Source organism: Macaca nemestrina, chromosome 17 (assembly GCF_043159975.1).
Source record: "Macaca nemestrina isolate mMacNem1 chromosome 17, mMacNem.hap1, whole genome shotgun sequence".
NCBI lineage: Eukaryota > Metazoa > Chordata > Mammalia > Primates > Cercopithecidae > Macaca > Macaca nemestrina.
The window spans coordinates 51756175-51780790 of NC_092141.1; the positions used below are offsets into that span (position 1 = coordinate 51756175).

Sequence of the window (24616 nt, forward strand, 5' to 3'; positions counted from 1 at the left end):
CCATATAATATTTAGTAATATCTATGTCAATATATATTAAAGAATTATTCAAAATATGTGGGAAAGGGAAGGACTTGTCCCACTGCAGAGCTCACAAAGCCAAAATAAGGAACTATGTGCTCTTTAAGCAGGGAAGCAGATTTTTACTCCTGAAATGTTCTTAAACCATTGAAAGTTGATCAAATATGAAAGATTAAAAGAGATTCCTAACAAATCAAATTTATCAGAAATATTGCAGATGAGATTCCCATATGGATTGGATGGAGAGGTTGGATTAAATAATTTGTAATTCAACATATTAATAATTAATGACATGGCGACATTTATTAACCCCCATATGTAAAGTATGTCTGGCACAACGTATGTGCCCTCATTTCAGCCTTAGAACCAAATAATGAGGAAGGTGGTTTTATACATTTCATTCATCAACGGGAGAGAAGTAGGGTCCTACTCATACCCTCAACTGCAACCAGGCTGGTTTCCCCACATCCTGTGAGGTCCCTGTACACATTCCTGCCTTTACTTTTTTTTTTTTCCTCTCTTTTTTTTTTGAGACAGAGTCTTGCTCTGTCATCCAGACTGGAGCGCAGTGGTGCTGCGATCTCCGCTCACTGCAACCTCCGCCTCCCAAGTTCATGTAATTCTCCTGCCTCAGCCTCCCAAGTAGCTGGGATTATAGGCATGTATCACCACACCCAGCTAATTTTTGTATTTTTATTAGAGACAGGGTTTCACCATGTTGGCCAGGTTGGTCTTGAACTCCAGACCTCAGGTGACCCACCCACCTTGGCCTCCCAAAGTGCTGGGATTACAGGCGTGAGCCACTGCGCCACGCCTGGCCTCTCTGCCTTTACTCACGCCAGTCCCAACTAGGAGAAATCCCAAGCTTCTCTCAATCAGAAACCTTCAAAGCAATTCAACAGTACCTTTTGTGGGGGGACCGCCAGCTTCGGCCTAGTGAAGAAGTGATTTTAAAATTCAGAAGCCCTGGGTCCAATGGACACCCACATCTCCCATTTCCCCAAGAGATGGAAAGAGTTTGCCTCTATTTAATCTCTTCCTCAAACACTTCTCTGTCAGGCCATGCTTCATGAAAACCTTCACTCTAAAGCTGAACAGTGCAGACCTCTATTGAAATAAAGGTTCTGTGAACTCCAAGCCTTTCTCTGGAGAAGGTTTTTACCAAATGCAGATGTAAAAGGTAACAATAGGAGAGGAAACAGGCCTGTGTCCCAGGCCCGTGCACTTCCAAGGCTGTATGGACACCCATTCATCACCTGCACGAGGATGTGGACACTGTCACGGCACAATTACCTCAGCACCTAGTACATCAAAAGCACTCAACAACCACTTACTACTGAATGAAAAAAATAAATTAAAATGTATAAAAGATCAAAACTATGTCTACAATGGGGAAAAGTTGACTCTCAGCTCCTAATGCTAAAACTTTATAATTGGAGAAAAATCCCAAAATGGGTACTGGGTGACTACTGAGTGTAGGGCACTGCCCCACATGCCATGAGGATGCACACAAGAGCAGCAGGAGGGAAAAGATAAACAGGTAACAAGCTGAACACTATCTTAAAAGAGCAATACAAAATTTAAATAACAATGGTAATGCTTTCATAAGGCAAGATGTAATTGTCAAATGTATTAGATGAAGGAAAAAAGTCACTATTTGTCTTCAGCTATATCCTTTCTAGGACAAAACCGGTATGCAGCTAGGAACAATAATCAAAAACCCATTAAAGATCACGACTAAACACATCCACTTGAAAACATTTTATTTGCCACCATTTTTGTTTCAAGATGACAATCTGAAACAGAAACACAACCCCCAGTCTATCCTGAAACTCTCCTGCATGTATCTCACTCAGTCAAAACCATTCAAGACTTCACGGATTATCAGAGAACAGAGAGGCAGTGTAACAAGCATTTAAAAGTCAAGGTATAACAGATTCCTCACTCTTCAATATTAAAAAAAAAAATGTTTCATATGACAAATTTCAGAGGAATGTAAATTTTAGAAAGACTCAGGCACAAAAATCCTACGACCAAAAGCTCAAGCTCACTATTATGCTGCCTTAACTGGTAGAAATGTAAATTAGTACAACTTCCCTGTGGGGCAGTTTGGCAATAAATAGCAAATTGTAAAACGTATTATTATCTCCTTATTGTAAATTCCTAGAAGTGGAATTGTTAGGTCAAAAGTATTGCAGGAGCAGGAGAGAAATGCATGCACAAGGGCGGTCCTGCCAGAACTGGCTATAATACCAAACAATGATCATAATGATACTGCAAACAACCTAAATGATCCTAACTAAGGGTTTGAGTAAGTCAATCATAGTGCATCGATATCACAGAAACAATGAAGGCAACAAATATGACCATGTAGGATACAATCACATGGAAAAATGTCTCTGACATACTGAACAGAAAAAGCCGTCTGGCAAACACCACATATGATCCCATTTATATAAAAGTGTACACAACCATATGTTTATATATGTGCAGACAGACCTCTGGAAGGCTGCACCAAAATGTTACTGTGAGTTATCTCATAGTGATGAGATGAAAGGATTTGTTAGTTCTCTGTTTACTTATGTCTTTAATTTTTTCTAGTATGCCTTTTCATTTTTAAACAAAATCATAATGCTGTTAAAACTAAACTTCCTTCATTTACAGATCACTCAATTCTGGGCAAAATGTGGGACTTTCTTCACCACTGATCCCAGCAGCTGAGTCCCAACTGTAGTTGTGGAATATTCCAGAATACCTCCATGCAACTCGCCTACAACCCTGGCCCTCCCCTCTTCAGGATACCGGACAGGATTAAATGTGAGAGTAGTGCACTCCACCTCCCTGGCAAGAAAGGCTTGTATAGCCCATGATTTCCAGGCCATTCCAAGTGCTTCCTGAGTCCTGCCCCACAGCCTGCAGAGCTGGATGACTAACCCTGCCCCAGGAAGGAAATGAGGCCTCGCTGAGGATCAGAAGTTGGACCTCATAAAATTGCAAAGCAGATCACGTGTCCAACTCCCAAGCACAGCCTCCAATAAATCCCAGGAGGGTCTGCTGGGCCAAGCTCCTCCCTCTTGGTTCTAAGCCACCTCATCTACAAGCAAAGGGACGACACTGGCTGCCCTGGAGTCATCAGACCCCTGCCCTGGAGTCATCAGGTGCAGAGGCCACAGGCACCCCAAGAAGGCAGACAGAGGCCCAGCAACCCCCACGGGAAGCACTTCCATCCACCTGGCAGGTCCATGCAGCCTCTGGAAAATAATATGGAAGCCATCCTTGAAGCATCAAGAGACGTCCAGAGCCAGCAGCTGTGACACTAGATAGTCATGTGTAATGGCTCCCAAGCCTCACACCACACAGACTCCAGGAAGCCAGGCAACAGCTCTGTCTTCCAACTTCTGGAGCTATGAGAAAACTTTCAAAAGATCTCCAGAAGAAGAAGAAAGGGACTGAAATAGGGAGCCTGCAAGTCAGAATTCCCACTCTGAGCCAGGCACAGGCTCTTCTGTGCCTCTGTAAGCCACAAGGCAGATAGAACGCTCATCTCCCATTTATGAAACAAATACTCAGAGAAGCTAAGAGACTGGCTCAAGGGAACAGAGCTACTAGGCAGAAGAACTTCAAATGTATGTCTGATTTTTTGCTCCTCATCCCACAAGGCTACCTTGGAGTATGAGAAAGACTGCATTTTTCTCTTCTTGACTCATTTAGTCCGTTGTTCTTTCATCTGAAGAGCTTAACAGAAGACAGCTCCTACACATGGCTCTCTTTCCAGGTAATAACAAGCTCTGAGAACACCCAGAGAGTTCAGGGTTCACGTTGCCCCAAAGGATCTCCGAGAAGAACCAGCCATCCACACAACCAGCTGGAAGATCACAGTGATTGCCCCTGCAGGAGATGTATATAATAAAAATTGAATGCTGCAGCATGAACTTCATACATACTTGTCCTCTTGGTTTATTCATCAGAAATAATTATCTGTGCTTGCTTTCACAAGAGCACATATTTTATAGGGTACATTAAAATTTAATGGATTTTTAATAATATTGTAACTACTGCAAGAGAAAAACTGGAAAAAGCTGAGCCACATCTCTTTGTGGCATTTTGGTGGTTTGGCTCCAGCTTCGCAAAGAAAGAACTCATTTGGTGAGGAGGGGCAGGCAGGTGAGAGTGAAGAGCCCACGCAAAACGCTGGGTGGGTATGAAAAATGTTATATTTGACTACTGGCATGAGAGATCTGTGCTGAGGGAGGGAAGTCAAGAAGGAAAGATGCCAAATCAACAGGCATACTTTACCAAATGGTAAATTACACTGTACTTAACCTGACGTTAGGCAACTTGGGATCTAGTTCAGAACAGAAGGAGGACAGCGATGGTGATCCATGCGACACTTCAATTGTGGAAAGGCAAGAGTAGGTGCTGGCCAACGGAATAGAATGCAACTACAGGGCTGGAAGAGATCTGAAATCTCATCCAATGTCTACAAAGCCGAAATTTACAGAAAAGATAGCCAAGGCCCAGAGAAGTAAGACGAGGCCCAAGATCACAAAGGAAATTAGCAGGTCTTTACACTTCTGTTGGGCTTCTTCTAGTACTGTGTGTGGCCCAGGTGAAAAGCATATACTTAAATCTAACCTGAATGGCAAAGATAATGTTTTCATGTCTTTAATAAACTGCCAGGTTGCAAGCTGCACATTTTTAGCCATTTCCGGGAACCATTAACTTTCATAAGCCATCCCATGGTTTTTATTTTGATATGCATCACAAAAGATCACTCTATTTTAACTTTTTGGGAAAAGTTTTTTCTCTCCCTACGGGACTCGAACCCACATATCTGATGGACTCATTATTTAACAACAGAGTCCTATCTAGAGGCCAAGATGAGGTGGCTCCTTTGGTTCCTCACAGAAGGCTACTATACACGCACCCAGTACAGTCATCTGGGGCCTCCTGAAGTGTCACCAGCCCTGAGACCAGTGTCTATTTCTGGACAAAGAAAGAAACCCATGGTGCCCTGCCACCAATGATGCATCCACAGCCAGGCTGACTCACCCATTCGTAAGTGCACTGCCAAAAATAACACCTTGCCAAAATTACGTTGCCTAATCTTTGACAAAGTAATATCCAAATTAAAATGAAAAAAAAAAAAGGGCTTAAATGTCAAGTGATGATGGTGATTTATGTTGTACTGATTTATATAATGCGCCACATCTCAGATGGGCAGATTTTTCCATGACATCAAAGCAGGCCATGAGCAGGGTTAGCGGTGACAATGATGGCTGGAGAATGAGCATGGGTCTGGAGTTTGCTAGCCCTGGATTGAGCGCTCTCTCTGTCCCTTGGCAGCTTTGTGTCACTGGGCATGTACCTTCCTGTCCTGGACCCTCATTTTTCTCACCTGTGACAAGGGACACAAGAATACCTACCTCACAGGGAGACTGTAAGAATTACCCATTTATTTTATTTTATTTATTTATTTTTTGAGACTGAGTCTTGCTCTGTCGCCCAGGCTGGAGTGCAGTGGTGCGATCTTGGCTCACTGCAACGTCCGCTGCCCGGGTTCAAGCAATTCTTCTGCCTCAGCCTCCCAAGTAGCTGAGACTACAGGCGCCTGCCACCACGCCCAGGTACTTTTTGTACTTTTAGTAGAGATGGGGTCTCACCATATTGGCCAGGCTAGTCTCGAACTCGCTGGTGATCCGCCCACCCCAGTCTCCCAAAGTGTTGGGATTACAGGCGTGAGTCACCGTGCCTGGCCACATTTATCTGTTAATAAAGGCAGCTCGCGTAGTACCTAGCACACAGTGGAGATGCAATTAATGAGAGTTATTATTAAAAATATCTGGTATTTACTATCACTAAATATGATTTGAATGGATTGACAGTTCCTTTCAATTTTCACATGTAGAACTATAATTGTAAAGCTGTGTAACATTTGATAGTATTAAATATTAAACCACTGTGTAATATTAAAGCCCAAAATGTCAAACACTGCAGCATAAACTACCTGACTGGCCTCCAAATGCCCTTTCACCAAGGTGTGATTTCTATTTGTTTTGCTTTGTTGTTATTTTTGTGGTTTTGAGATGAAGCCTCACTCTGTTGCCCAGGCTGGAGTGCAGTGGTGCGATCATAACTCACTGCAGCCTCGAACTCCTGGGCTCAAGTGACCCTCCTGCTTTTGCCTCCCAAGTAGCTAGGACTACAGGCACATTTTTTGTACAGATGGGTTCTCACTATGTTACCCACACTGGTCTCAAACTTCTGGCCTCAAGCGATCCTCCCCACCTCAGCCTTCCAAAGTGCTGGGATTACAGGCCTGAGCCACTGCACCAGGACTATTTATTTTGTCTCAGTAAAAGTATACTGTGCCTGAGGAGGAGGAGGAGGAGGAAGAGGAGAATGAATGGAGAGGAGGAAGAGAGGCAGAGAGGAAGTCCACCAGTAGTCTAGAAGGTTCTACATTCCAGGCTTTGTCTCTCACTGTTGCCGCCTTCAGGAGAAACCTCTCCTTCCGATCTTCCGTCCTGTGTACGCATCAGGCCTCCCACACGCCCCATGTTCACGCCCGACATACACACACAAGCTGTAACTATCTGCAGCTGGAGCTACTCCGTCAAAGTAATCACACGACCTCTCAGTGTCAACATGCGCTTCCACAGAGGGTGAGGGGACTGCCACGGGGCCATTAAGTGTGGACATTAAAAACGCTGATGGAGCTACAACACATTAACCTGTGGAGGAAGCCAGGCTATCAGCTGCAGCTCCACCGACATCATAAAAAGTAAAGAGGCCTCAGTAAGGGAACCAATATTACAGCCATTGATATAAATTATACCTCAGAACAGGGGAGAAGGGGGTGGGGTATAAAAATGGAACAAGTTCAAACTTCTTTTATTGTAATAGTCTCCAGTCGAGCATAATCACCAAAGCTATAGTGCAATACGATTGCCAAAACTAGACAAACATCTGTGAGATGGATTCATCTCAGAGGGGAGGCCAACAGCTTGTTATCATTAAAGCGGCGATGCTCGCTCTGCGCCTGAACTGCAGGCCGCCTTGTTACTGCGTTTGCGGAGGCAATTGTACCAGATGTTGGCAACTATCTTCAGATAGATGACAGGCACCTGCTGTTGAGGAAATGAAGCTCCTCACTGGCCTCTCTGATTTGGGGGTGGGGAGGATGGAGCAAGAAAAAGTGACCCTTCCAGATATCCCATGGGACCGGCACTAACCCAAGAGGGTGGGCGGAGCTTGCCAGATGGGCAGGCCAGCTCAGCTCCTGGTGCCAAAGAGCCAAGAAGCGCCCATGGGGTGCTGGTGGAAAGATGGAGAAGTTTGGGAGGAATCTAATTCAGGCTGGGGAAGTAAGGAGCTCTGCGCCGACTCCCTCGGCAGGTTGCTGTTGGTAACGGTCTCGGAGACTCTTCGAGAGATCCTAAATTTGAAACATGGCTATGGACATTAATCATCATTAAAAGCCAAACAGGCAATTTTCAAACCATGTCATGCTGACTCAGATGGAGACAAAGGCTCCAAAAGCGGAGGAGAGCAAGGACAAGAGAGATAAATACCACCCATGCCACCATGGACAAATAAAAATCATGAGAGCCCATAATTCATTTTTCAGAGCGCCCCGAACGTCAGCCGCTAGTTATTTGACAGAAATGATTCATTCCAATGTTGGCAGGGCTGACCCACGTCTACCTTGCTGGGGGGTGGGCCTATGAGAAAGATGCTGATAAAATGCAACCACCTGCGTCCTGGACGCCGGATGTGCAGCCTGACTCCTTTTCAGCAGAGGGCGGACAACAGAGCTACCCCAGGACCAAGCAGATGGATTCAGTCCCGGAGCACTGGTGATCTCCTGACAAGGTCGTCAGATCATCTTGGCCTTCCATTATTTCTGGACAAGTAGTGATTCTCCTTCCTCTCAGATTATCAAATTCGAACCAGGATACCCCATAACTTGATTCATTCTTACTACGATTACTGACACAGTCTGACACCAACACCGACAACTGTCCTCAAAGAGAGGCAGCAGTGGGGACTCAGGGGCAGAAGCAGGCCCAGCCAGGGCCCATGGTGTCCTGACCAAAGACACCAAGGTCAGAACGTTATTCTTGAGTCACAGTTTTCTCATCTGTAAAAGGGTCTGCAAAGTCCCTTCTAGGTCTACACAGCTAACAGCCCTAAACTGTTCTCATCACAACCAAAGAAATCAGATGGCTTGGTGCAGCTAGTAGAGAAATGCAACATAGCTGGCTGGCGCACTGGCTCATGCCTGTAATCCCTGCACTTTGGGAGGCCAATCCGGGTGGATCACCTGAGGTCAGAAGTTCGAGATCAGCCTGGCCAACATGTTGAAACCCCCTTCTCTACTAAAAATACAAAAAAAAAAAAAAAAAAAAAATTACCCAGGCATGCTGACGAGCACCTGTAGTCCCAGCTACTTGGGAGGCTGAGGCAGGAGAATCGCTTGAACCTGGGAGGCGGAGGTTGCAGTGAGCCAAGACTGAGCCACTACACTCCAGCCTGGGTGACAGAGCAAGACTTCATCTCAAAAAAAAAAAAGAAAAATGTAATAGTTGCGTTAAAGCCCAAGTTTTCTATCTCTACTGGAAGACCAATTTGGAGTCACTCTAATATTTAGCCACAAAACAAAATGAAACATGCCTTTTTAGCCTGTAATTAAGGTTGTTTCATGTCCTTAACCAGTAAGAACTTCTCTGCTCTATTAAAAAAAAAAACAAACAAACAAAAAAAAAAAACAAAACTCCATACTTCAAAGTTCCTAGGACAGAAATGACGAATTTTCAGAGAAACACTTACTAGAGAATACAGAAATCAAGGCATCAATTTAATTTCACACTCTACCTGCCTTGGACTAATTTGTGTAAATTACATTTCATACTAAGAACCTCAGCCCACGTGACCACAATGGAGAAACAAGCAGCTTGCATCAAATTGAGTTTTTCAGATATAAATATATAGCTCTTTTTAGTGTGTGAATGTTTAGCTGAATTTTCAATAAAGGTTTTATATAAAAATTTCCAAGTGTTAATTTCCACCATTTTCATTGACATGTCAATGTCACTGGATTTTTACAGACCTAAAGGGTACGGATTAATCCATGTGGATCCATTTCTTCCTCTTTTAGAAAAATGATTACAAACAAATTCTCAGCTCATAGATGTGAGTGAGCAGAGTCAAGGACCCGTTGCATGAAGCTGCGTAAAAGTTCCCACTCTGGCCTTCCATTTTCAGGAATGTGGCCAAACAAGTGTTCCATGACGAGCAAGCCTTCACACACGTTTGTGGCTATGATCCTCTAGCTTGTGGCTACCACGGCCACACAGAGCACCTGTCCTTGAGCAACAGCACCCCACAGCCCAAGAAAAAAGCAAGACCCCAAAATGATCACTCCTTGCCTATTCACTGTAACAGACCTTATGTGACTGGCAGGGGCTTATGCCTGCTCTTAACTCTCCCTTAGTCCTTATTATTTGTAGCTATTTATTCTAAAACATTTTTCCAAATGTCTTGGAGGGATGGCATCAGACAACACAATGAACCTTTCTGACGCGTGTCTACATTAAAAGGATGACTATTTCAAATGAGCATAGCCATGCCCCTAAAGTTTATTACCGATCCTGAAAATATCTTCAGTTCTATGAAATCGCTGCTTTCTTTGAGACGTCAAGTTGAGGACTGGGACTATCTATAGCAAGGGATAGCAACTTACGGCCCACAGGCCTGCTGCCTGTTTTTGTAAATAAAAGTGGAATTGGAACACAGCCACACTCATTCATTTACATATTGTCTATGGCTGCTTTTGTGCTACAACAGCAGAACTGAGTAGCAGGGACAGAAACCGTATGGCCCACAGAGTCTAAAATATTTGGTATCTGACCCTTTACAGACAAAGTTTGTCAACCCCTGCTCTCTATGAACCTGGAGCTACAAATGAGAGGAGGAATAATAACAAGGACTCTGTAATTCCTAGACACTGGGAGGATGCAACAATCGTGAAAATAAATGGTATTTCTTTTTATTGCCTCTTTACAAAAAGGCATCTAGAATCAATACATTTGATTTGGGACACCTGATACAGACTTTCAACCGGTGGTTAAGTTATGGGTTTAGCAGAAAACCACTGACTTCAGTTGTCATTCTGATCCATCATCTCTGTCCATTTCCTTGGGTCGCCAAACCCCTTCATGAGCAGATCCCGGGTTAATCACATCCAGGAAGCAATAATGAGACTGAATTATAACTGAGACACCCTGACTAATGTTCCCTGAGTTTCTTTAACATAGAAAAGATCACATCTACTGTTCCACTCATGGGTCAAACAAGCAGACCTGCCTTGTGGCTTCTTGGGGGTTGAGGGATAAGATCTCAGGGAGGAGACTGAACATGGCAAGAAAGGGAGCATCTGTAAAGCCCCGGGGAGCATCCTCAGCAGTCAGCATCTCTGGGCAAGGTGATTGCAGGCATCCAGATGTAAACTGCCTCCCTCCTTGCTCTGCAGCTGATGACAAAGTCAATCTCACCATTTTCAAGCCCTCTCCATTTGGTTCTTTCCAAAATGGGCAGGGGCAGGACTGTGATATCCAGCAGTGTGTGGGGCAAGTCATACTCTGGGCTTCCTCCTCTCCTCCACCTACCATGGCAACAGTGGTCCTTTATGGAGCCCAGAATAAATGTCTGTCAAGCACCTTTCCAGGTCAATGCTCAGGCTGGCACTGAAGCACATGAAGACATGACCTGCCTTCAAGGGCAACCACAGGGAACAGGCGAGTCAGCTGAGGGAAAGGATGGGAGGCCTGGGAGAGGAGCTCCACAGCAGCAACCACCGTCCCCACCTCGCAGTGATGCTGGCAGGCTCTCCATTTGCTACACCACACTGCAATTCTGCTTACCACTATCTCTGCTCCTTGAACACATGCCCCACATGGATGGGTACCCCACTTCACCCATCTCTGTGGCCCCAGCATGGTGCTTAATACCTAGATTGGGTTCCTGAATGCAAGGATGGTTGGACAAGCACAACCACCTTAGGGCCTTTCAACAGCAGCTCATAGAGACCTTCTTCCACCCCCTCCAGCTGTTCCCATGATCACCAGCATTCTTAGAGCTCCTGAATGTATTGTCCAGCCCCCCCCACCACCCCAGGAACTCCCCCAACTAACCTGAAGGTCTCCCTGAGTGTAGGCTGTGAGGCAGATCCGCCACACTCAGGTGTCTAAGAGAAACCAGCATAAGCACCCACAAAAGGACAACAACAAACTGAGACGCTCTTTGAGGGAGTGGTGCACCGTAAAATATGGGCGGACACACCGTTGTCAAGAAGGGGTGTTACAGACAGTACTAGAAAAATCCCAGTCCATGAGAAGGCAGCAATTTCTATCAGAATAGGCCTTTTGCAATAACTTGCAAGTGAATTACTGTGGCTGCTTCCTATGGGAGGGAAAATTATTTCAGGCGGCTTCCAGCCCCATGTGCCTCCTTTAATTCAAGTCATATGCAAGAAATATTTATTGAGGGTGGAAGTCTCCCCATAGGTGTGTTTTAAGATCAGGCCACACTGGAGCACTCCAGTTAGCTTTTTAAAGCTGCCTTAAAAGAACATTTTTAATGCACCGTCTCCTTTGCTTTGAACTGATTTCTCATTGCAAACAAACAACCCCCTACAAATATCTGCTTTCCTCTGCTTCTCCTCTGGTCTCGGCTGCCAGGCAAGCACTGAGTGCTTGGGGACGCCACCATTAAGATGGTGGTTTTCAATAGAAACTTGGCATTTATCATAGTGAGAGTATTATCTTCTCAACAGAAGCTGACAATTTGTCCTATTCCTCCCTTGAGAGAATCCAGTGAGATCACATTTGCTTCCCCTGCATGCTGTTTCTCCTACTACAACATTTCTTTGCCTGGAAAGAAAATATTGTGACTCCTTGCCATATTCACTTCATTAGCATAAGAGGAAAAAAAGCCAAATCCTCCACTTAGCCTCCCCCAACACTAACTCCAGCTGGGTTAAATCTAGGAGGAGCTCAGAATGAGGACTTCCATGGTTCCGGATTTGTCAGAGGGATAGTTGTGGAGGGATGGGGGCAGAGACTGGGAGCAACTAGGAAACTGGCCCCAAAACCGTCCATTTGGCATACAGAGAGGGCTCTATGCAGATTAACGGAGGGAGTTTATCAGAGGGAGTGAACCTGGTGGAAGTCAGCAATTTGGGGGTTCAGAAACACGGGATGTTGGGGGAATGGGGGAGCAGAAAGGGAATGCAGGCAGGGGAGACTATCATTAAATACCCATGTGCCAGACCCTAGGCAAATGTGAATCTTTTCATTCTTACAGCCCCATTGTAAACGAAATTGTATGCCCACTTAACAGATGAGAAACTAGGCTCGGGAGACAGTAGAATCAATAGCCCAGGTCACAATGCTAATAGCAAATGATCTGGATTCAAACTCAGGTCTGCCCAATTCCAAAGTTGAGAATTGTTCAACTTCACCCCACATAATCCCCCCATAACCCCACATAACTCCCAAGAGTCTGGCAGTAAATGCCAACAGCATCTTCGGTTCATTCAAGAGTCAAAAATGTACCCACAAACACATTCTCCACGTCCACAGCCAGATTTCTCAACATCAGGGAGGACTGTGCTGTGCCTTAATGATGTTGGACCCATTTTCATTCCCCAGCCTGGCTGATCACAAGACGGCAAGCCTGGGACAGACACTGCCCGATGCCCATCCAAGTACCCTCGTCCCTGGTGCCCAGAGGATCCATAACACCTATAAGCCTAGATGAGTCAATGCTCTCACCAGCTTTTCAAAGTTACTGACCTCCCCTGGTACCTCCCAATCAGCAGGTCTACTGCTTTTCTTAGACCAAAGACAAAAAGAAGAGAAGGAGAGAAGATGAAACAGAGATGCATATCCCAATTTTTACCCTCCTGACATCCTTCCCTCCTCTGTGTCTACCCTCTATGCCAAAACCTGCCTGAGAATCTACCAACTCTGAAAAGGGCACTACTGACCAGCTCACCCTGCCCAGATATTCCCTTAGTTCTATTAAGCTTTTGCTGTGGGTTGGAAATAGCTAAGGGATCCTGGGATGCAGGGAAATAATGGGTTTCACATAAGGAAATACTCCAAATAATGGAATATACTCTCTTAATGCCCCATTTTAAAAAGAAAAGATCCTTGCTGAGCATGGTGGCTCCCGCCTGTAATCCTAGCATTTTGGGAGGCCAAGGTGGGCAGATCCTCGCCTCCTTTTAAAGCCAGGAGTTTGAGACCGGCCTGGCCAACGTGGCAAAACATCATCTCTACTAAAAATACAAAAAATTAGCCAAGCATGGTGGCAGGTGCCTGTAATCCCAGCTACTTGGGAGGATGAGGCAGGAGAGTTGCTTGAACCTGGGAGGCAGAGGCTGCAGTGAGCCAAGACTGCGCCACTGCACTCCAGCTTGGGCAACAAGAGTGAAACTCTGTCTCAAAAAAAAAAAAAAAAAAAAAAAAATCCTAATTTTACCCCTTGAAACTCCTTCTCCAATGACTGGAACTTCCCTGCCCTCCGATACAGAGGATCCATTCATTCCACCACTGTTTACTGAGCACCAACTACTGCTCAGGCCATAGGCCAGTCCTGGTGCTACAGGGTGAGTAAACAGACCCAGCCCCACTTGGTGGAATTTACAGTCAGGTCAAGGCAAAGAGGCTACACATATCTGACTTCTTGATAAGCCAAGATTCCCTCTTCCGTATTCCCATTATGGATTCTCTCAGCTCCTGGTTTCTTTCCTTGATGACACAATCTGTAATTATTTTTATTATTTCCTTGCTTGCTTTTGGCTGGTTCTCCGCCACCCACACCCCATGCTTGTTAAGCTACAAGTAAGTAAGGATCTTGTCTGTTCCACTCACCAAGGTGCTCCCGGCTCCTAGCTCAGTGCCTGGTATTCAAGGTAATCAAGGTCTGCTGAATGAATCAATGAACAAATGAATGATGCGTGAGGCTGTAGATGTAACGCCTTCTGGGCCTAATGAGGAAGGATGACTGTTTCCCTGCACTAAACAGGCCTACAATGCAGAGCTTTTCAAGATCGAAACCTCTTTGTTTTTATAGGTTTTCTCCCTCTTGCTTTACACTGAGTTTATTAACATCTTTCCGCCCCTTAATATTTGCTATAAATTTAAAAGAAGCCAGAAAACCAAGCTTATTAGAATCATATGTAAAGGAAAAGGAAAGAAAAACTTAAATGAGGATCTGAAAAGCTCTCCCAGGAGGCAAAATAAATGCAATAAACAGATTAGTGGATCAATATATATAAATATATTTTAACAAACATCAGCCAAATGATACTGGGACAATTTCCAGGCAGTATCCATTATCAAAAAAAGTTTAATTATTCGAGAAAGAAATGTAAAGAGTTCATCAGAGGATCTACCCAGAAGAACTCTCTTTGGGCCCACATCGGTTCAACTCTTTTATCAAAGCCAGGGCAACCGGCAAGTCAGTTCCACAAACTGGAAGCAGCGGGGTAGCTGGATGGAACTCGAGGTACATCCCATCAAAAATTACACAAAACTGAATCGTCGTCTTTATGCTGAGAAGATGCAGGAAAGGCTTTTCAGTTTGCATCATCGCCAGGGTGGGTAGAAGAATTGAGCGGTAAGCTCCCCCACAGAACAGATGGAAACGATGACGAGAGAGAGAGTATGTGTGTGTGTATAAAGGCTGTTGCACTAGCAAGCCTACGGCTAGACAGGACTAGAGTGGAAACTCCAGAGTCTCAGAGGACCTGAGTCTTCAACGTCTAAAATAACAACACCAGCTCATGTTTCTAAGGTTAAGTGCTCACTTTGTTTCTTAGCAGGATGCTAACAACTATATGTGTATTAGCTCGTTTAATCCTCATGACAACCCTGTGGGTTAAGGACCATCATTATCCCCATTTTACAGATAAAGAAAGTGAGGTGGGAAGAAGTTAAATGACCTGCCTAAGGTTACCAAACTAGTAAACAGATAAGCTGGGTCTAATACCAGACAGACTGAGTGTAAACAACCTACGCTCTTATTAGCAGGCAATATGCTCAGCCAGAGGGGTATGAAAACCATACAGCCTGAGGGCCAAAACCGGCAGCCTCCTGATTTTTGTAAATAAAGTTTTACTGGAATATAGCCACGACCATTCATTTTCATATTGTCTTTGGCTGTCATTGTGATAGCATGGCAGAACTGAATGGTTCTAGGAGACCATCTGGGCCACAAAACTAAAAATAGTTATTATCTGGCCTTTTGCAGAAAAAGTTTGCCAGCCCCTATGCTAAGCAGTAAACAAAGAGATTCTCAACTTTCCACCCATGTACTCCTCCTAAAGGCCAAGTACATTAAGGGACAGCCCAGAATGAACAGGAACTAATGCAGCCCGAAGCTATCCTGAAGTGTCTGGAAGTATCACAGTGTTTCAAAAAAGAATTATGCAAATATTGCATTCTGTACCATAATATTTGTTTTAATATAAAATCTTTGAGACAAACTGGCCAGGCGCAGTGGCTCACGCCTGTAATCCCAGCACTTTGGGAGGCTGAGGTGAGCAGATCACGTGAGGCCAGGAGTTTGAGACCAGCCTGGCTAACACGGCAAAACCCCGTCTCTACTAAAAATACAAAAATTATTCGGGCATGGTGGTGCACGCCTGTATTCCCAGCTACATGGGAGGCTGAGGCAGGAGAATTGCTTGAACCTGGGAAGCGGAGGTTGCAGCGAGCCGAGGTCGCGCCACTGTACTCTAGCCTGGGTGACAGAGAAAGACTCCAATAAAAAAAAAAAAAAAAAAAAACCAACCAACCAACCATAAAGTCAGAGTGACCTGCCTCAAAGATGTACTAGTAATTCTTCCCCCCGCTGTCCCACCACCAGACGGAGTCTTGCTCTGTCGCCCAGGCTGGTGTGCAGTGGTGCAATCTTGGCCCACTGCAACCTCCGCCTCCCAGGTTCAAGCAATTCTCCTGCCTCAGCCTTCTGAGTAACTGGGATTACAGGCGCCCGCCAACACGCCCTGCTAATTTTTGTATTTTTAGTTAGAGACAGGGTTTCACCATGTTGGCCAGGCTGGTCTCGAACTCCTAACCTCATGATCCACCCACCTCAGCCTCCCAAAGTGCTAGGATTACAGGTGTGAGCCATCGCGCCCGGCCATACCATAGTAATTCTACAGCACTACAAACAACTGGTCAGGGCCACCCCAAAGGAGATCACCTCAGGATAAACAGCTTAACAACAAACCCAGAATACTCACCCAGAAAGTCTAGATTTGAACCCTGGGCCCCACTGCTGTCTGACTGAGAGGTCTTACATGTAATTTATGCTCTCCTAGTCTTCCTTACCTAACTTTAAAAAAGGATAATTATCCTACCTCACAGGGCTGTTGGGACAATTACAAGGTCAAAGATATATGAACAGTTCAGGCAAACAGGAGCCCCTAAATCTGAACACAAATGCCAACTAAGCTGGAATGGAAAGCACTGACATCAATACGTCCTCCCTTTTTGCTAAGAAAACAAGTCTGTTGATAAAAGAAATGGGGTGCTCTTATTAAAGAATAAAAATCAGGAGTGCGGTGGCTCACGCCTGTGAGGCTGAGGCAGGAGGATCACTTGAGTCCAGGAGTTCGAGACCAGCCTCGGCAACATGGTGAAACCCTGTCTCTACTAAAAATACAAAAAAATTAGCCACGCATGGTGGTGCGTGCCTGTAGTCCTAGCTACTTGGGAGGCTGAGGTTGGGGAATCACCCGAGCCCCAGAGGCTGAGGCTACAAGCGAGCCGAAATCGCGCTGCTGCACTCCAGGCTGGGCAACTATAGTAGACCCTGTCTCTAAATAAATAAGTAAAATTAAAAAAACAAAACAAAACAAAACACTGTTTCCCTATCAGAGAATCTGCAAGCTCCCCTGCAAACTACTCCAGCATTTCATCTCCCTGTTGCTTTCCATACCCTTGTCATTCCATAAGAAAGCTGAGAATAAGATCAGGAAGCCCGTCTCTGATCGCTCCATACTCTCACTTACTGTTGCTTAAGTGAAAAACACCTAAAATTGTTTTTTCAATACTAACACTCCATAAGCAAATCTGAAAATATGTACCTCTGCTGCCAATTATAAAAGACGGTTAGCGACCTCGACAACCCAAAATCTCTAATTTACAACTAATCTACTTTCACAAATTACATCTTCTATAACAGACCACCTAAAAACGACTTCCTGTAAACAAACCACTCTGTTGGGGTTTCTTTCTTTTTTTTTTTTCTATTTAATTAAATCCTTATTTTGCTCTTTTACTACAAGAAGCTCACTTTTCACTACATTGGGGCAGAATTTTTTTTTTCAAGAGACACAGAAATAATCCCCAAATAGAAGCCCAGAGGAGTACACCGACAGACAGACTGTGGGTCTGTCTGACCTGCCTTCAGCGGCCACTTGCTCATCTAACACTGGCCGGCCTGTGCTCACACAAGGCCCGATGCTGGCTGTTGTCCCAGTAGCTGGATTAAATCAAGAAGGCCAAATGTAAACAGGTATGAAGTTAGTGTTCTGGAGCACACAGGAAGGAGTATTTAAATCTCCTTGGAGGTGGGCAAGGAAGGTGTTGATCCTTTTAGAGTGTCAGGCCAAGTGTCTTCACTTCTCCAAACTCTGCTTGAAGGTGACCACCACTTCATTCTAGTTTGCAAGGCCCAAGTTCCTGGAAACCCCCTTAGTCACAGGCAAACCCAGACAACCAGTCACCCTACCTGCATCCTGCCCAGGTCTTCTCTCTACAAGGAGGAATCATCATAATACTGAGTTGGCTTGTGCTCTGGCTCCCATCCTCCCCGTTCTTTTTCCTTTCTTTCTTTCTTTTTTTTTTTTTTTTGAGACAGAGTCTCACACTGTCACCCGGGCTGGAGTGCAGTGGCACGATCTTGGCTCACTGCAATGTCTGCCTCCTCGGTTTGAGAGATTCTTTTTGCCTCAGCTCTTCTGCCTCAGCCTCCCGAGTAGCTGGGATGACAGATGCCCACTACCATGCTCAGCTAATTTTTTGTATTTTTAGTAGAGACGGGGTTTCAGCCTGTTGGCCAGGCTGGTCTCAAACTCCTGACCTCATGATTTGCCCGCCTCGGCCTCCCAAAGTGCTGGGATTACAGGCATGAGCCACCGCGCCCGTCCTTGACTCTCTTTCATCTGTCTCCCACTCACTACTTGCACCAAGTAATCATCAACCTTTCATGGTAACAGCCCCTCCATCAGATTCTTCCTTCCTGGAAACATCAATGGTCACACAAACGTCCCACAAAGAAGAAAGGCCCATCACCTAGGCTGCAGAAGGTATGTGGCCTTGCAGCAAATCAAATCCCACTTTGCCAGTAACTCAACTTAGGAAGACAACACAAAGTGGAGGAAGAAATGGAAGCAGCATACACAAATTCAATCTATTCCATCTCCTATTTATTTTATGCAAAGTTTTCCTGGTCCTTATTAATGCCAGCTTTTCCTCCGCCATTTAATCTCTGCTTCCATTTCATTCTTAGAGGCCTGTGATTATTCTAATTCAGCATTTGGATGACTTCATTTCCGCTCAAGTACACCCAGGTCAACTTGGATAGAAAAGAAAGAGGAGGAGAAGAAAAATAATCAGCTAAAAGCTATTAAATATCATCCGTGTGCCTCATGATTGGTTTTAAAGGCAGTGGTGAGGTGAGCAACAGTCAGAAACTCAACCCTTCCGCCTCTTCCTGCATATTAACATTTTTTTCTGGGGCTCTCACTAATATGGCTTCGAATGTAAATAAAGTACAGATTGGCAGCCCACTTTTAGCTAATTCACAAATACCAAGTCTGAATATACGGAGCTGTAAAAATTTAGAGGGTGGTAACTCGACAAATCCGGCCGGTCTACGGAGAGACTATTTCTAAGAGGACAAAAGAAGAAAATAAAGAAGGAAAATGGAAGAAAAAGAAAAGCATACAGGACCTGTGTAAGGGGGTATCCTACTGATGGTGGGGGGCGGGCGGGAATCTCCATATCAATGTTCACTCCACCGAACAACAGAGTTCGATTTCAATGCCAAGTCTAAATGAACTGCGCTTTCTCTTCCATAAGAACCACCCCTTGCACCCACTGGCACAAGCTTGAACCATGATTTCTGGTACACTTTCAGTTCCCACTGAACTACATCTAGGGAGAAAAAGGCTTTATTTTCTCATGCTAACAACTCCATTGTAAGTGACGTCTTCAGAGGGCCCAGGAGGACTCTGGGAAGGTGAGCTGGTGGAAGGACTTCATACCCGCCCCCGCCCCTACCCACCCAGGGCTCATTAACTCCTTTGTGCCCAAGGGCTCCCCGACCGGTGACTCTCCTCTCCTTGCCCCAGCAGAAAAAGTAAACACAGCTAAATCATACCAGGAAATGCGGTCAAACAGCAAAGCTGAAGTCTGAGCCTGGTTCTTCTATTGAGCCTTGTTCCTCTACCTACTATGCAAATGCACGTGGCATTTGATTAGCATAATCTCAAAGTTTTCCCAGCTTGCTACCCAGAAGACATCCTATTTTTCTACTTGTATATATTAAAACACTGTTAACAGAGCAATAATAATAATGTCTGATACCTTTGCCTAACAACAGCTGGCTATATTTTATATACTAAGAGGGAAATGGGAAGTTTTCCTGGAAACCCACTATCTATTTCAGGATCTCCTTTTTGAAGCAAAAATACGAAAATTTAAGAGAAGTGACGTTAGGGTGCTCAATCTTTAGAACTCGATAACCTCCACTGGCTTCAGCCGAAATCAGTCTACGGAGGAAAAGTTTACCAGGAAAACATAAAGCTGTTTAGCAGAAGGGTTTACCTGCAAACCCCCGGGATCATATTACTCATGGGTAAGGCTTGTTTGCCTCTGCCACCTGGCCTAGAAGGTGGAGGAGGCAGATGAAGCAGGATTCTCCTGTCTACCCACTGAGCAGCCTGGCCAGGGGTCAAGGGGCAAATAAAGTCCCCTCCCCTTATGACACACTTCTAGAGGGAGAAGCTGACACAAACCAGGCAGAAAATTAATAAAACATGGGGACAGTGTTGGCTTTGTTCTGGGCCATTAGAGGAAGAACATTTAAACACAAAAGTAGCCTTCAGCCCGGGAAGAGAGAGCACATGGTCCTTCCTGGTCCAGCCTACAACTGTCGTTGAAGAAGGTCTGAAGAGCAACACCCAGGCTCCAGAGGACGGGGTGAGGCCCGGGAGGCTGACCCCTCCCCGGGCAACCCACCTGCACAAACCACTTCAGAGGACGAAGCCTCACGGGAGCTCAGATGTCCACAAAGGACACATAAGACTTTTGTTTTCCAGGCCTCCTCTGAGAGAACCACACGGCACAGAGCTCTGTTTATCTACGACACACATTTAAAGCAAGAAAACACTACCTGAGGATCACAGTCCACTCTCAGGCATATTTATCTTCTCACAGATCTCATGCCTTTTAAATTTCAAAGGGCTTTATGAGATTTTTATTCCAGGTATGACTCTCCTCACACATACAGTATCAAAAGGGGCATCTGCGCGGGGGCCATGAATGCAGCTTCGCACCTGCACAGAAAACCCTGGAGCTGGGAGGTCACAGGCACTCAGCACTTCTCGGTCCACACTCTCCGACGATCGCCCACACTGGCCGGATAAACGGGAAGGTCTCATTACATTAAACACCAACTCACTCCTGTTTTCTTTTTTCTTCCCCCAAAAAGCTTTCACGCACCACTCTCCAGAGCTCAAGTTAACTTTTATGGGCCCCCACACGGCCCCAATCCGACGCAAAGGGCTCCAAGGATCCTTTAACCTGGTGTCCACAGGGATCTCCCACTTTGACAAGACCTCAAGAGCTCTTAACTTTCTACGCTGGTTCCTGCAAGGCCTTTTCCTCCCGGCCACCACAGTGAGGGGCTGGCACAGGAAGGGGTTAAAGCCCTCATGTCAAACCACAAACTCGGGCACTGGCCCAGAAGGGACATGGGAACCAGAGCAGCCCGTGATAAAGGCCGGATTGTAGCAGCCCACTGAATTGGAAATGACTTGTAGGCCTAATGAAACAGAACTTTGGCAGTAACACAGAATGAAAGGAATGGCACAATAAAAGGCAGGAACAAAGGGTGCAGAGTCGTTTCAGCTTAGCAAAATAAGCTCACTTTGTTGTTGGGGAAAGCCAAAGCCGATTAGGATAAACCAATGACTAAGCATAAGTCTTCCAAACTAATTACACAGTTCACCATGTGAAGTATAATTGGAAGCCTCCAAATGCGGGCTGCTTTGCTTTCACAGGAGTTCTAGAAAGTGAGAATTACCTAGCGAGCTCGGCACTGAGCTGCTCTATCATTGCCGGGAACAGCTGAAAGGTGCGGAACCGCTCCATCCGGGACGAAGCCGAGAATTCATTAAGTTTAAAGGCCTCTTTTTGATCTCCGAAATCCTATAAGTGAGAATTTAAGAAACCGGTACTTGAAGGAGGGGCCTGAAGGGGAGAAAGAGGAAGCCCGTGTATGTGGAGTGTCTTTGATCCAGTGCATTTTAATTACCAGGCTGGGCTCTTCCGGGTGGCTCTGCCGGGAGAACAGTGCAGAACAGGCCGCCTCGTCGTCAGGGTCTGCACGGGCATATCTGGAGCATCATTTACCTGCCATTTTTTGGAATGGCCTATATACATCATTCCTGTGTGTATGAAATCAGGAACACAGATAACGTCCACTAAGAAACCCAGGGCAGTAAAACAAATTACTGTATATCGCCGTTTTTGACAAATGAACAAAACCGGCTCCTTCTGAGAAAGAGGCGGCTTGGTGGTAAAGTGGGAGGTGGGGCTTATAAACAGTAAAAAGGGGTGAGGGGTAGGTTGTACACAAACAAGTGACTATCCAGGCTTTCCTCAGCATGGGCTGTGTGATCTTGGAGAACTTCCTCACCTTTCTCAACATCAGCCTCATCACCTACATAATAGATTTGCCAACCATCTCACTTGACATCCTTGAGAAGCACATTGTAAAAGGCATTAGAAAGCTTAGCACCAGTAACTCCAATTCAGAAACAGCACACAGTAAAAGGATCTTCATAGTAAAACCTGGACCTCAAAAATTCCGAGTTTCATTAATTACATCTAGCCGGTGACATACGGAGATGGAAATACTATAACAGTTTTTCTGGCTCTTACTCATAGGATGAAGTTCCAGTTTATAAATAGTGGCTTTTTCCAAATAAAGAATCCCTTCACAGTCCCTGCGTCATGAAGTCCCAAAATAAACTCTAACATGGTTTAGACTGCTGATTATATACCATGCTTATTACTACTGACAATGAATTATTTTGGTTATAGCCTATAGATACCTTAGATTATAATCTATCCATCCTATTAATGTTTGAATACTTTACTACATTACTGACTTTTCAAGCTTAAAACTAACCTTAGGAATCATTCAGTCCAGGGGTCAGCAAACTATGGTCCACAGACCAAATCTGGTTCATCACCTGTTTTTGTAAATAAAGTTTTATTGGCACACAGCTACATGCATCTGTTTACCTGCTGGCGATGGCTGCTTTCATCCTACAAGAGCAGAAGTGAGTAGCTGCAACAAGGACTACATAGATTGCAAAGCTGCAAATATTTACTATCTGGCCCTTTTAATGTTTTCCAACCCCTTTCCTGAGAAGAGAAACTGAGGCCAGCAAAGGAACAACCTGTCAAGCTGTCCCAGGGAAGTCAGTCCACTGTCAGGCCCAGCATGAAGCCCTGGAGTATCTGCTGCCTTACCTTTCTGCAAGGACAGACAACACCGGAACATCTACCCAGGGGTGGGAGTGGCCATCCTCACCCCTGGGTAGCTCATGGTGACGTGTGGATTCTGCCAACGTGTTAGCTGTTAACCTCAGTTGGCAGAGTCCTTACGCCAGTGGCCAAGCTTCGTGACCTCATCTTAAATATAAACAAGTAACGATGTCTCTAACCTGGGGGAAGGGGGGTGAATTTTCTGGGAGGAAGGTGGAAGAAAAACACAAAAGAGTTTACAAGCCTCCAATTTAAGTTATTTAAAGCTCCCGGTGTGTCATTCTGTACCCACTCCACTTACAGTAATGACATATTTAAACTCCCTTAGCTCAGCCCCGTGATAACAGTCTTACCCATCTTGATTGCCACCTGAAATAAACAGTTGGAGCAGCTGCCACCTCGGGCACGGTGGGATGAGGAGAGGAGAGAGGAATGACGGCAAGGAGACCTAAAAAGAGAGTGGTACACCTTGCATGGAGGCTGTGAAAGGAAAGTTCTAGACTTGGAGGAAAAGGAAGTAGGGTGTAAATTCTGGCTCTTACACTGTCTTACCTGGGTGACCTCTGCTGACACTCAGCCTCCCTGGCCCTGACTGTCTACCAGTATCTGTTGCACAGGTAAAAAGAGGTGATGAATGTCCAGGTCCCCAGCACTCCGGGGCACACTGAAGGGCACAACTCTTCCTGTCCTTTGCCTCCTGCCCACCCTCAGTCCATCTTGGGGACTGATCAGCAGTGGGAACAGGGCGGAGAGTTCAGATGCTGTTATCAGACAAGCCTGGAGGGAGAGTCCACACCCAGCTCTACCTCCTGGAGGGCTGTGACCCTGAGTCCAAGAGACAATCCCACCAAGACCCCACTTAACAGTCTGCAACATGGGGAATACCACTATCAGCCCCCCAGAGAAAAATTAAATGAGATAATGTGAATAAATGGCCTGGCCTAGTATCCCACACTTTGCACTCACTATAAATAATAAAATTACATCTCATTAAATTGCAGTCAGTTAAAGATAGTCTGAAACAATTTCACACAGTTAGAAATGTGTGTCCACAGGGGTGTGCACATGTGTGTGAAGATACTTCAAGCAAGTGTGTGTGTGTGTGCACGTGCGCGTGCACGCGCGCACACATTCATTCTGTTTCCTGCAACGAGAATATAAAGTACCAAAGGGGAGACGCAGTCTGTCAATTTACTTGTTACCTCCTTTCACAACCACTGGATTTACTCACTGTACTGCTCCCAAGGCCCAGCAGCAGAGTCTCCCTGACTTTGATCATTCTGGATTCAAATAAGTTACGCCAGAATCCTGAGAGGTGGTGAGTCCTGCCGAAGGGGACACATACAGTAACACTAGCCACCAGCCAAATGAGAAATAAGCTATTCTGAAGACAGACACAAATAATGCACAGAGCCTATGTATGAGAAAAAAAGCTACTAAAATATGAGCATTGAAGAGCATTATGACTTTGACACATTCAAAAGCCTCCTTAGTCTTTTAATAAAACACTTGATAAGTCTGCACATCCCGCCACAGTCCACAAACATTACTGCAAAATTAACTGGGCAGCTTCAGACCCGGCGAGTGCCATGCCAGGGAAGATGGTTTGTGACTGCTTCTCAGACAAAAGGACAACTGTTCTAAGGGCAGCAATGGTGGCCACTGTGGGCATGGCCAAAGCTTGCAGTATATCTTACTGCAGGCATACTGGGTCACAATGACAAGTGTTAATG

The 24616-nt window shown here is 45.3% G+C and overlaps 1 protein-coding gene and 1 long non-coding RNA gene across 12 annotated transcripts in view; both read right to left on the bottom strand.

Moving 5' to 3' along the window:
* The window catches only part of LOC105476798 (musashi RNA binding protein 2), a 432533-nt gene that overhangs the window by 258752 nt on the left and 149165 nt on the right, over positions 1-24616 (bottom strand). The window lies entirely within an intron of this gene.
* LOC139359605 (uncharacterized) lies at positions 17328-23478 on the bottom strand. The gene is made up of 2 exons (XR_011615713.1): positions 22522-23478; positions 17328-21775 (listed from the first exon to the last, which is right to left on the bottom strand). It is a non-coding gene; the product is annotated as an uncharacterized lncRNA (long non-coding RNA).